At 38.0% G+C, this 11090-nt stretch overlaps 1 long non-coding RNA gene across 1 annotated transcript; it reads left to right on the plus strand.

Moving 5' to 3' along the window:
• The first annotated feature begins 1319 nt into the window (after positions 1 to 1319).
• LOC145916596 (uncharacterized) lies at positions 1320 to 2302 on the plus strand. Its single transcript, XR_014404789.1, has 3 exons — positions 1320 to 1572; positions 1926 to 2049; positions 2270 to 2302. It is a non-coding gene; the product is annotated as an uncharacterized LOC145916596 (long non-coding RNA).
• Positions 2303 to 11090: the final 8788 nt, after the last annotated feature.

Below are 11090 nucleotides of genomic sequence, written 5' to 3' on the forward strand. Positions count from 1 at the left end.
GAAACCGTCGTTGGTTACATTGGTCACAAACATGAGATATTTTCGTTTAATTTCGAGGTTTCAGTTCGGAATCTCATCAATGATTTTTACCAAACATGGAATGAAAACAATTGCATTTTTGCAGACTATTGAAGCAGAATGAATAGATATTTCATGTTGTCGTTAATACTACTACCTGTTGTCTTATCTCAAACTTGGCACAAGCATGGGACGAGGGAGTATTTGATTGGGACAAAAGCGAATAAAGTCAACAACTATCCTGGAGCAGTAACTGCATGTCAAGGATGGAAGGCTCATGTAGCCAACGTTAAAACAAATGATATTTTTGATTTTTTGGTGACCAGGATTGGAACTCTCACACGTAAGTCTTTTGTCTGGAGCAAAATCACAACTGTAATGCAAAGTCTTCACCCACTACCTTTGATGTATTAAATAACTCTGGTGTGTAATGCTATGATATCAAATACGTGGATCAGTATACTGATATAGTCCATACAGGTTGTGAGATTCAAAACTGTTTTAAATCATATGTCTACGGTTAAACTTATGTTGTAATCAAGTATTGCGATTTCTTTGAAGAACAACCATACGGCTACTTCATTGGAGCGAGACGAATTGGGAGTACAAATAACTTTACATGGACAGATAGATCTATAGTTGATAACCCACAGTGGAGGGTGTGGAGGGTTGGGGGTAAGACAATCAGTGAACCAAACAACGACGGTGGACATGAAGATTGTGTGACAATGGGTTGGAGATGGGAACCAGGAGACTTGAGGTGGTTGGATTATCCATGTACCGATCCGGCTCGATACATTTGTGAAAGGTCGTCAGGTTAGATCTTCTTACGTTTTGAAACGTTTTGAAACAATGTGTTTTAAACTTAGATGCTTCCAAAATACGTGTGAGAAAAAAAAAATCCGTAAACAGAGTTAATGTAATCGAACCGTGTTTGGCAATTACATTACGGATATTGTAATCCTTGATTTATTACAAATATCCACAAATAAACCCAAAAAACTTGTGCAACTATTTAGAAGTAATGATTATACAACAAAAATTCGGATATGTTAATAACAGCTTTGCTGTTCGCAAATGGACCAATGCTGATATATTAAAGCAACAAAGTATTTCTACACGCCCTAAAGTATACAAATATTTACATAACTTTTGAAAAAGTTAATGGCGGTGACTTGAAATATCAACTTATGCCCCAGATTTTTGCTATTTCTGAGCATCCAATTCTGATGTATTAGAGCTGGAATTTATATTAACTGCCCAACAACACTTGTTTTCTATCAGCTACAACAACGATCAAAATTACTGCTCCAAGCACTACAACCAGTACAACAACCAGTACTAGAAGTACTACAACCAGTACCAGAAGTACAACAACAAGTACCAGAAGTACTACAACCAGTACCATAAGTACCACCGCAACAAGTACCAGAAGTACCACAACCAGTACCAGAAGTACCACCGCAACAAGCTCCACAACAGCCCCAACCATCAAAAGTACCACCCGCGAAAACACGCTGAAAAACACAACAGTTGGTAAATCTGTTCCTAATTGTGAGTATGAAACTACATTGGAGTATGTTGTCAAACTAAAATTCCGCCATAATCTATGAAAGCATGAATAAAGTTGATAAAGTTTATATTACAAAAATATACTTTCATCAATGCTTATATACAACTGTTTATATACATTATTGTCTCTGTGTACAATCTAGCAATGCTTAAAGCTGCGTGGGCTCGGATTAGCAAATTACTAAAACACTTCACCCACTTTTTTCTGTTTAGCTTGCTTAAATGTATGCAAAAAAAAATCAAACCAACTTTTCACCTCAGAGAAAGCAAAATTACAACTTGCGAACCCTGAAATTGGACGAAATCAAACATTAAACTTTTATTTTATTTTATAGCCACAAATCCTTCGGAAAAGATCAATCTGTCCGTTGTGATAGGTTCAATTTTTGGTGTCCTCGCACTCGCTATTATATGCATTATTCTTTTCTGTTTAATTTCACGAAGGCGAAAAGCGAAAAGGTGAGCGTATTTTTCCACTTCAACAAAACCATTTCGTAATTTCGCTTGCAGTAGGTGTTTTTCGTTTCGTTAAAGGTTAGAATAAGAAATCTTTGTGCCAATCACATACATATTTATCGTTTACAAAACATACATATTGGAAAATTGTGGGTGCTTCAATTCATTACAGCAGTTGATAATGTTTAGAATGGTAACTTATTATTAAAACCCATGTTTTTAGGTCTGAACGATCTGGAAATTTACAGGCAGTCGGTTACAATGCAGCAGAAGGTAAGAAAGGAGCAAGGAACCGAATACTCAACAGAACAATTCATTTTACATTTAATTGGCCGATTTTCTACCTGAAATAAACCAAAGCCCATATAACTTATTATAAACATAAATGACCAAAACGTTAACAGAGTTTTTTTACAGCTTTTCCTGTTGCGGCAGCAGACAACTATGAACCAGAGCCTGCTTATGCCGAAACTTCAGAGAGAGCCGAAATTACCTCCAGTCAAGCAGGCAACACCTATGACGTCACAAGGCATCCCCAATACAATGCTTACGACGTTGCAATCAACCCGGAACAATCGCAAGCTTTTGGAAATAGTGTAAGGGCAATCAATGGCGATGTCTACAGCACAGTGCAACGAGACAGGGACTATCAGGATACTTACGATCAACTACAGTTGCATCAACCTTCTGGTTTGAAGGCATCGGGAAACGGAGCTTTGCCTGGGGTAGACGCCAACGACCGAAATATGTACGACCGTTTGGACAAAGTTAAAAACATGAGTGGGAATACCACTGCCTCCACCTCTGCTGATCAACTTTACACAGCGGTCAGGAAACCCAATAAAAACCTGACCCGTTAACGCTGCTGTGCGTGATTTTCGTATTTGTTTGATCACCATTTTGCTTTCGAATGTTAATAGAGCCATGTGATTGATTGCCATAACGTCCAGAAATAACGTATCTCGTAATGATGCATGGACGTCTTTCGCTTGATACCAAACAGTTGTTACCAACATAACTCACGGCTTTGTGACAAACAAAATTCGCTTTCACAATGATTGAGAAATTAATCAAAACGTTTCTAATGTATTTCAGAGCAGTTATATGAGCTATAATGCTTTTCCGTTTTTGGTTTTGCATATTACTACTTATTATGATGCATTCGCACGGAAATAACTTTTAAGAATTTCTGAAAATGTTTTCAACTATTTGCAAATATGGCATAGCTTTAAAAGCCACTAGGTATAACTCGTATAAGTGACATGGCTATACTGTGTGCGTAAAAGGTTATACACTTACGTGTAAGTCGGTGGTGCCATCATTATGCGCTCTACGCGTAGAACCAGGAACTCTCCTCGCCTATTTCCTTCTAACCGTATTGAAGTTACTTTCAGTTCTTAGCTCGCAGCTCTGTGTTGTATAATTTCCGTCAATTATTGTTTGATCGAGTAGTTTCCCTTGCCACGTCAAGACCCGTTGGATTTATTGAGAGTTTGCTGTATATACTGATGTGTGCTGTGTGTGTGCGGACATTGTCGACACAGGAACAACTACGTAGTGTGCGCATGCGCTGTTTTTGTCAGTGGATATACAGAATAAACAAACTTCATGGAATTAGATTTAAACGATGACAAACATTGTGTAAAGCCAAATCAAATTAATGTATAACCTTATTCCTGCTACAATAAAAAGAAAACTTGTAGCAAGACGACTTGCGGTTAGTCTATAACGGTTTGAATTCCGTGAGTGTGGTGGCAGGCGTTTGTAGCAAAGTTGCGATGGAAAGGAATCCAACAATTACGGCTTTAAATCAGTTGACCAGAAAACGTGTAATCCATCCATCAAGCAACCTTTTGTCTTCCGCAAATCAGTTTGGTTTAAATGTATACGAAGTAGAGGACTTCTTTAAGCGGTACAACTGGTTACGAATCTGACGCTCTTCTGGTGGAGAACAACAAATATACACCTTTTGTTTAAAAAAGATTGTATTTTCTGACGTTTCGCCTGTACGTACGACTAGGCTTCTTCAGAGAATAAAACAAACACAGTAGCGAAGCGAACCCATAGAGCAAAGAAATTGAGCGACGAAAACCAAAAGGGCGTAACAGCTAAAACACAGCGGGACATAATTCAATGGACAACATCAATCATGGGTCAAACGGCCAAACATGGGAAACAAAAGTCACGAATTGTTACGGGCGAAATTGCGGAACACGGGCGAAAGTACTTTTCCATCGTTCCAATTTAAAACATTCGGTAGCGAATTAATACAATAATTTTCCACAACCAACCGTTTTGCCAAAATTGTTTCTTGTTTTAATACTTTTGCTTCCTTCCAATTGATACGGTGGTCGGTGTCAAGCATGTGGGCACATAGGGCAGATTTATTGGGTTCCATATTGCGTATGGCTGCCTTGTGTTCTTTAATACGGGACGTTAAATTGCGCTTAGTCTGGCCAATATACACAGTGTTACAATCAAGACAAGGAATTAAGTAAACTACACCGGTCATTTGAAGCATGGGAATACGGTCTTTAGGTTTGGGAAACAAACCTACAAACCAAACCTAAAGACCATGTTTGGCCGTTTGACCCATGATCGATGTTGTCCATTGAATTATGTCCCGCTGTGTTTTAGCTGTTACGCCCTTTTGGTTTTCGTCGCTCAATTTCTTTGCCCTGTGGGTTCGCTCCGCTACTGTGTTTGTTTTATTCTCTGAAGAAGCCTAGTCGTACGTACAGGCGAAACGTCAGAAAATACAATCTTTTTTAAACAAAAGGTGTATATTTGTTGTTCTCCACCAGAAGAGCGTCAGATTCATAATTCATTATGATACCTGGTGGTCAAAGCCTATTTTCAGTTTTCAGTACAACTGGTTACTTTGGGCTTGAACAAAACTGTGCAGCTAACATCGTTTGAAACCGTCGTGGGTTACATTGGTTGTTGAAATATCACAAACATATGGTATTTTCGTTTAATTTCAAGGTTTCAGTTTGGAATCTCATCAATGATTTTTACCAAACGTGGAATGTAAAACAATTTTTGCAGACTATTGAAGCAGAATGAGTATATATTTAATGTTGTGCTTAACACTACTACCTGTTGTCTTGTCTCAAACTTGGCACAAGTATGTGACAAGTGAATATTTGATTGGGTCAAGAGCGAATCACGTTAGCAGCTATTCTGAAGCAGAAACCGCATGGGCGAAGACCCGATATCAAGCTTTCGACACCATGTTGGCAGCAGATCCCGACAGAACAAAATGAGACCAAAAGCCATGATCTGAGAGTTCGAAAACTATGATCTGAGAGATCACATTGTGATCTGTTAGACCGAGAACCAGGATCTGTTTATTTGTAGAAAGAGTCGCAAATATATAGGGATACATCAAAGACGAGAGAGAAACAAAGAGATAATTGTGGCGATTACGCGACAAAGGGGACTTGGAAGAAGTAGCGCAAGTTGAAAGACGTAACGCAAGCAAGATAACCAGCGATGGCGTCAGAAAGACGGGTGTAAATGTAAAAGAGTAGAAAGCAGTTTTAGAAGACCAAGTTAAAACAAAATATTAAAGTGTTTCGAATCATAACAAGCCGAATTTCCTACATATAGCTTCCCCACCGGACAAGTGTTTTCCGAAAACTAGTTCATGCGCGTGCAGCTTTCCAAGTCCTCCACACTATCCTCTACGTAACATCCAATAGAAGGTAATTAATTGGAAGGTTATCTGTGTCGTTTTGTATGGATGTCAGTTACGTAATGGTGGCAAATTTATACACGGTGCTACATTAAAACAACTTTGACAAACTTGCGATTAACTTATTTACGCGGCATGTTATATTTGCAGACCCTTCTTATCCACGGAATCCGAAGGACAGACAGGCATGTTTTATTTAAGTTTTTTATTATAATTGAAGTGATTTTGAGGATAAATGTTAAAGTTACTCGTGCTCATTGACTGTAACTCATAGTTTGAAACCAGGAAACCAGTTTGCCAATGATCATCGATGTGTTTAATGCTTTATAAAAATATATGGCTGTCATAAATGTTGATTACAACGGATTTCTGGTGGAATACGTTTACGCGGAGGAAGTGCGGTTCACCAACCGCGCGAAACAAAGGCAAAGAGCGTGTTTCAGTTTCGCAGTGAAAGCTAATGAGTCATTTACAGCCGTGTACTTCACGTTAGAATCAGTTGGATGAATCCCTTTGTCACTTTGAACAACAAGAAATGAATTATCCATATTAGCTTTGATCTATTGCCTTCTTTTCAATTCATAGGAACGACAACCCAACATGAAAATACACACCAACCAATCAACGAGCAGTTTCAACAACCACATTACGTGAACTCTTCAAGAACTCTGCACTACCAAAACGACACTGATTATGTTAATCTTTAATTGGATATTGTTCCTTTTGATTGATGTGCATTCGATTAGGTTTCCATTGTACTCGGTTGCAGATTCGTTTAAACCTGTCATAGATAAAGCTACAATTTGAGTCAATACATAACATTACAGAAGTAGCTGGTGTTTTAAAATAGAAGCTTCCAATGACTTTTCTTTTTTTGCCAAAATTTAGGCAACTTAAGTGACCTTTGTGTGGCCTTGGTTGGTATTTGAAATGAGAATGTAACCCTTACTTTGTAAATATCTTGTAGAATGTTTCTCCCAATATTTATTGAATGAAATATTTTCTCTGTAAACACCCTTCTGCTTCTGCAACTTTTGTCCCACAAAAAAGATTTTCCTAAAACATTTTCGTGTGTAAATAAAAATGGTAAAAATCTTGCCAACATTTATTGTTATGTTTCAACATCAACTGTCCGGTGTTTTAACAGTTTCACAGAGGTATTCTATTAGTTATCACATGTTGAACCACGTATTTGCGTTTTCCCTTATAAAGAGTACAAAAATCTCCAGTCGTTACTAAACAACAAAGATTGGCATCTCTCGCAGTAATTGATCGCATCTCACGTCACAAAACGAAGCGCATTTCAGTGAGCGGTGAACGCAGCAGATGAGCGGAGAAGTAAAAAATATAGTTACAAGAATTTTCCGCGTCAAAAAAACAACAGGCTGATATTAACTAAACGTTTTGTCGTGCGGTGTAACAACATAACAACATAACACGATAACGCATTCCAATAGAAAATCGATGCCGTCCACTTCATGTTGGGTTTAAAAAGCAACTATGTTGGAAAACGTACGTGTTCACTTAAATTTACGTGCGAGGTTCACTGCAATCCCTTGAACTTTATAAGCACGTGTTCTCGGTGACTTATGGTTGTCCTGTTACAACACAGATGCCATGATATTGTGAACCCAGAAGATGTGCAAATAGTAACGCGTTTTCCTTGATGCATTGTACGGTAGTATCATAGCCTACAATATATTGCAAGAATGTCGTTTATTCCTGTGTTATTTTGAATGAAAAGTGTTCGTAGTTATGTTTCCCATAATACAACAGGTAAAGCGAAATAATTATTTTAATAACGTCACGACGAAGAGAAGGAAAAGGGAAAAACGAGAAGAGGTTTTTTCCGAACACGACACTGAAGGACTTTTGACCTTGCAATGACATACGTTGGTCCTAAGGGTTACTTTTAATATGACGTTAAGGGCAACGATATATGTTGTGACGGTTTTCAAACAATTGTTGACATTCCAGCTAAAAAGACCGGGTGTTTCATTAATCATTGATGTAAACTGTGTCGTTTTGGTAATGAGGGGTTCTGCCTGCGTTCATGTAATGAGGCTGTTGGATTTCTTCGTAATGATGTAGGTTTTGGTTTGGTTGTATCTGGTTTTGTCGATGATGTGTCATTGTTTATTTGGTTGCTTCAAGATCTTCAGTTCAAACATAGTTTTACATTTCCAACAATATCGAGGTAAGATGTTATGACGTTAGCAGAGCATCCAACCGCTAGTAATAACCCTCAACGTGTTTGAACGTCAGATCTAAATCCGAAATTTCAAGCCAAAATTTGTTTTTTGGCGTCTTTGCTAATAGGATTTGTATTTTCTCCTGAAGGACCTGATACTGAGGTTCACAATAAGGTGGTCATGCGTTTCTCTGAACACGGATAAGAACCTTCACCTTACTAGTTATGCGGGGTCAAAGCAAGGACTGTTCCCTCACGTCTTTACCTCCAACAAAAGTTTTCGGTTTCGATTCATTTCTATGCAGTCATCATTCAACGAAGGTTAGATCCCAGTAAACAATAGGTGTACTGTGACGTAATAATAAACCTTAAACAATTTTTAAGTTTATGAAAACGCTTACAACTATTTCCAAATATGGCATATAGCTTTAAAATCCACTGGGTATAGCTCGTACAAGTGACATGGCTATTCTGTGTGCGAAAAAGGTTATACAACTACGTTTAAGTCGGTTGTGCCACCATTATGCGCTTTACGCGTAGAACCAGGAACTCTCCTCGTCTATATCCTTCTAACCGTATTAAAGTTACTTTCAGTTCTTAGCTCGCAGCTCTGTGTTGTATAATTTCCGTAGATTATGGTTTACTGCGTGAATGAGCGAGTAGTTTCCCTTGCCACGTCAAGACCTATTGGATTTATTGAGAGTTTCGATGTTTCATTTTGGAATCTCATCAATGATTTTTACCAAGCGTGGAATGTAAAAACAATTGCGTTTTTTGCAGAATATTGAAGCAGAATGAATAGATATTTCATGCTGTCGTTAATACTAATACCTGTTGTCTTATCTCAAACTTGGCACAAATATAGGACGAGGGAGTATTTTATTGGGTCGAATGACGTTCGCAGCTATTCTGAAGCGGAAACTGCATGTCAAGGATGGAACGCTCATGTAGCCAACGTCAAAACAAACGATATTTTTGATATTTTGGTTGGCAGGATTGGAACTCTCACACGTGAGCTTTGTTTGATACAAAGGTTGACTGTACTGTTATTACGTTGCACAGCCAATGTTGCACCAACTTCTTGCGGCGTAATCATTATAAGGAACATAAAGTTTTTCCAGACGATTTACTTGCGTAACATTTATCAGGGTTCGGCCAAACAACAGACGTAAAAAAAGGATGTGACGTTTTAATGCGTCTTTGTACATAAAGGTTGAAAACCACTGTTTCAGAACAACCTTATTCCCTTTTTATTGGAGCGAGACGATTTACTGGGACAGATAACTTTGAGTGGACAGATGGAACAAGTGTTGTGAACGGGCAGTGGAGAGTGGAATGGACAAAGAATGTGTTCTGGAATGAACCAAACAACGTCCAAGAAGAATGTGTTACGATGGGTTATCGCTGTGATTTCGACCCAAAGTTGCAATGGGTTGATGTTCCATGCGATAATTATGAGTCACGATACATTTGTGAAAGATTATTAGGTAAGATGGACAAACCAAATTCATACATAAGGTTTTTCATGCAGAAGGGCCTCAAGAATAATTTTAAAGATATTCGGTTTGACTTTTACAAAAATCGATGGCGCTCGAAATGCCCAATTCTGAAATATCAACTCAAGCCATGGCTCCCCAATTTTGACAACATATAGCCTGGATTTGGTGCAACTAGTTTATCGCCAACAATTCGCCACAGTTTGATCCTATTTGTAAGCATTCAGTGCCTGATATGTTAACAGGAATATATTTCTTTCCGCCCACAACAATATGTATTTTCTACCAGTCACAATAACAACAACAACCTTTTCTCGGCACACCTAAACTAGTACCAGAAATACAACAACAAATAACGAGTAATGAAAAATTAAAATCATATTTCACAAATATTTTCGTCGATTGGTTCGCAATATTCCCTAGCTTGATTCTATTTCGTCGTAAAAACCTAACTGCGCGAAATCAATGGCTAGATTCTGCCACATTTAGGAAACCAGGTTAGGAGATAAGTCGATATTTCAGAAATGGCCAGAGCTTTATAACGAATATTCTCTTGTAGTTACATCGTCCAAAACAACTTCTTTTCGGCGCACTACAACTAGTGCCAGAAATACCACAACCAGTACCACAAGTCATTCTTCTAATTGTAAGAAGAAAAAGTATACATTAAAATGGTATAAAAATAAATACCTCAGTTAGCATTCTGGCAAATCAGATAAATTATTGGCAAATTAAAAAGATATTTCACAAACAATTTTGTAGGTTGGCAGAAGTGAATCTAATGTCGGTCATAATATTTATATCAAGAAATCTAAAGAAACAAAAAACGTCATTTTAATGTTATTTTAGTCACAAATCCACCAGGAAAAAGCAGTCTGCCAGTTGTGATAGTTTCGATGTTTGGTGTCGTCATAATCGCTATTATTTGCATTGTTATTTTCCATGTGACATCACAAAAGCGAAAAGCGCAGAGGTAAGAATATTTTACCCTCCACTCAACGTACACTCAGCTTATCGTCAAACAATTTTTGATGCATTTTTAACTTTAAAGTTGGATTAATAAAAACAATATTCAAACAATACTACACATATTTCATTCACAAGACATCCACGTTTGTTTATGCTTATTTTGCAGTTTTTTTTCTCATCAAATTTTCTTTCAAAGTTGCCACTCAGTGTGCGCAACCACTGTCGCATTATATTTCATTGCATAATTTTGTCACCTTATAATTTTATAAAAACATATGTCTCAAAGGTCAGAACGTTCAAGAAACTTGCCAACATTGGGCGGCAGTGAAGCAGGAGGTGGGTTGTAGGCACAAAAGTGTTGAACGTGAATTAATCGAATTGAAAAACTGTGGTGTTTTATGTCATGGATTTCCACTCATCTGCAAAAAGTTAAATTAACGATGACAGCTTACGCAACTTATCCACTAATTGGCCTACGGTTACTGATCCTTTTAAATCCGAAGACGGTCTTATCGTTATATTCACAGCAGGCACTGTGGCAGCTGACAACTCCATTGGCAACATCTATGACGTCCAAAGGCATCCTCAATACAATGTTTATGACGTTGCAAGGGACCCGGAACAACCGCCAGCTTTTGGAAGTAGTGATTGCGTAAACAATGGCGATGCCTACAGCACGGTGCAACGCCAC

The sequence above is a fragment of the Ascidia mentula genome, chromosome 1, assembly GCF_947561715.1.
Source record: "Ascidia mentula chromosome 1, kaAscMent1.1, whole genome shotgun sequence".
NCBI classification, from domain to species: domain Eukaryota; kingdom Metazoa; phylum Chordata; class Ascidiacea; order Phlebobranchia; family Ascidiidae; genus Ascidia; species Ascidia mentula.